The sequence below is a fragment of the Thermobia domestica genome, chromosome 12, assembly GCF_964235325.1.
Source record: "Thermobia domestica chromosome 12, izTheDome1.hap1.1, whole genome shotgun sequence".
NCBI classification, from domain to species: Eukaryota; Metazoa; Arthropoda; class Insecta; order Zygentoma; family Lepismatidae; genus Thermobia; species Thermobia domestica.
In genome coordinates, this window is record NC_137465.1 from 136,587,381 (window position 1) to 136,591,212 (window position 3,832).

The following is a 3,832-nucleotide window of genomic DNA, read 5'->3' on the forward strand; positions in this document are numbered from 1 at the left end:
GTAAAGAACTGGAACTGTTTAGAGCAAAAACCTCTGGCAACATTGTGGTGCAATAGTACACGTCAGAACATGATAATGCAACGTCATCAGTTTTTCATCATATATAAGTATCGTTCGAGTTAGTATTCATGATAACATCATCATGGCTACTTGTCTGCAGTTTCTAAACACGCGTGATGTGATGAAATCATTTACCAAGATTACTGATTTACAACAGAATGTACCTTATAGAATCTTAGCTAGCCAAATGATCCCTACAAAGTTTGGATTAAGAATCGTAGTGAAGCTTGAAAATGATAAGAATATAATTTTACCAGCAAGATATTTACCCATGGAAGCATCAAAACAAGAAGAACTGTTACGTTTCTTAAATACTGGATCTGTATCTTTATGTTACAAAGGATTCTTGGGTCGAAGTCATCAACTTGAATTTAGTACACAGCCAGATTCGTCAGCCATTGTGATGAAATCATGAATCAGCACATTTCTTTCCAATGACGTCAGCTGTAGTTGTATGAATTTGGTTGGTCGGCATGACGTCAGCAACTGTGATGAAATCATGAATTACCAATGACGTCAGCAATAACTATAAACCAGCAAATACAGTGTCATCCCACGAAATCATTTGAGCAAGTGCTTTTCAGGAGGAAAGATGTGTACTTCTAACGATAAAGAGTTTATCTTCGCAAGCTATTATCCAATAAATATATTTCAAACAAAACATGTGATGATTGGTATCAGTGCTAGAACATTTGAACCTGTGATTCGATTGGGCAAAGCAGAACAATTTGGTGTACAACTGAGCTGTGAAGAATGGCAAATATTATGTTCACGAATCGACCAAATGAACGATTATTTTCATGATGAGCTAAATGTGACCATAGTCAAATCATTAGGCTCAAATCATGAAGTGGTGCTGCGTACAGTCCTCGAAGAGAAGATGGTGCTGTTACGTAAAAAGAGTACATTCCATGTCCCTCGCAACATGGTGTATCTAACGCAAACGGAATGGAACAAATTTATAAACGTATTTCAGTGTGCGAAACATGCAGTGGAAGTGTGCAACAAAACAAGTATATTCCTGAAAAAGTACTATTTTGAAAAATGTGTTATGCATATTGTACAACATGTATCTAGATATTGTGATGGTTGTCAACATCGTTCGTGGGTGCATAACTGTATTGATAAACAGTTTATTTGTGATCAAATGGACATTGAGTTTCCACCAATTGATATTGCATTAGACCTTAAAAGACTTCAATTGGAATTAAAATTATATGCTAAAGACAAACTAGTGCACGAAGTTCAAAATACATTGTATCGACAATATCCAGAACCACTATCTGGTATGGATGTATGTGGAGTGTAATAAAATGATCCATTTCAATGAATTGTGTTTTTTCATTTCAAAGTACAACCCCATATTCTGACGTGTACTATTGCACCACAATGTTGCCAGAGGTTTTTGCTCTAAACAGTTCCGGTTCTTTACTAATGAGTGCACAAACTTTTAAAAATGTCAAACCAAACTTTGAAACAAAAATTTAGAACAAAAAATCTTTGAAACAAAATTTTGAAACGAAAAAATTCAAACAAAAAATTTCAAACGAAAAAAATTCAAACAAAATTTTGAAGCGAAAAAAATTTTAAACAAAATTTTGAAACAAAAAATTTCAAACAAAAAATTTGGAAACGAAAAATTTCAAACAAAAAATTTTAAACAAAATTTTGAAACGAAAAAATTTTAAAAAATTTCAAACGAAAAATTTTTGAAACAAAAATTTTAAACAAAATTTTGAAACAAAAAATTCAAACAAAAATTTGAAAGCAAGAATTTTCAAACAAAAAGTTTCAAAAAAATTTACGTTTCACGGTTAACCGTCAAACTTTATCCGGTTTTTAACTATTCGATTAACAAATAAGCGGTTTTGATCATATTTATCAGTGAGTGCAAAATGTTGAACGAAACCAAGATTTTTAAATGTTAAACAAAACTTAAAACTGAATACAGCAAAGATTTGAAAATCATCAACCAATCAGATTGCACGAAAGATAGTGATCAACCAATCAGATTGCAGGAAAGATAGTGATCATCCAACCAAATTGCATTAACAATAACTTTGCTAGTGTCAGATTACATCACCTTATGATTAAATTTTAAACTGTTGTAGTATGTATTGCCTTTCGTCTATGAGTCATAAGATTCAATAAGGTTAGCTATCAGATTTCAAATCAATCACCACCAATGATCTTAGACTATGAGCTGTGACTAAAGTTCAATGTATTGTTTCAAATTTCGCGCCTTATGTTAAAATTCTGTTTATCACCATTCCCAAATTTAAAGAATACTTCTCTTGATATACCTAAGTCTTAGAATTAATCATATCATTATATGTTCAATAAGGTCAATAATGTCCGTCAATTGTTTACCTGAGTAGAACCAACTGTTTTCTAAAAGTGTGTGTACTCAAACTTAAGAAGTACCACAGCAAAGGAAATGAATCCCTGTACACTACCTCATCAAGGACAATCACGTGGTACAACGTCTTGCTTACGTTTATATTTGGCGGGAATAATCAAAACCAATGACGCATTCTCAAATTATCCTACAAAGTTTCAATGTACCAATGTTCTGGACTCCTAATCCCATCATAGGTTAATAACTGATCACGTGATCATACTCATATTTGACAATGATTTACTCAATGAATGAGATACTATCCAATTACCAATTATTGATATGACAATAAGAAATGTACCCCCTCCCAAAATTTAAGATTGGTACACAAATACACCTGTGTCTTATGAAAAAGTAATAAATCCTGTACTTATTCAATAATAAAGCCGGTCAATAACCTTTAAATTTTGAATATTTGGTCATAAGAGGAATACCAATGGGTCCTAGAAAACGTTTACCGAATTTTGTTATTTGATAATTCCCAAATTTAAAAGGGAACATAAATATATGAAGGTAATAAACCATATAACGTGCTAAATAGGAGTCTATAACTTCCGAAATTTGATTTTTGGTAGTTCTTTACCCATGAAAGGGAACGATGTGGACCATCCAAATTTATAGTGGTACATATTGAAGTCCTGTACTATGATACCAAATGCTTATATTAAACAATTTCTAAAACCGAGTGGATGAGCCAAGATACCCCTCCCAAATTTTTAAAGGGTGCGTCAATGTACCCATGTCTTATGATAGGAAATGAACCCATATACATGACCATATAACCATATAAGGTAATAGAACCTCATCAAAGGGGAGAAATTGGGCGAAAAACCAAACACATGGTACAACATATTGCTTATGTTTATATTTTAGCAATTTTTACCCATGAAAGGGAACAAGATGGACCATCCAAATTTATCATGATACATGTTGAGGCATGCACTATGATAGCGAATCCCCCTCCCGGGGTGCATCAATGTACCCATGTCTTATAATAGGAAATGGACCAATATATACATGACCATATAACCATATAAGGTAATAGGACCGCATCCAAGGGGATAAATTGAGCCAAAACCAAACACGTGGTTGTACTAAAATTTGGCAATTTCGTACCCATGAAAGGAAACGAGGTGAACCACCAAAATTTATAGTAATTTATATTAGGGTCCTATACTATAATACCAAACATATAAAAGGGACAATTTCCAAAATGAAAGGGGTGGGCCAAAGTACCCCTCCCGGGTGCACAAATGTACCTATGTCTTATGATAGGAAATAAATCCCCATACGTGACCATATAACATATAAGGTAATAGGACCTCATCCAATGGAATAAACTAGGTAAAAAACGAAACACGTGGTACAACGTAT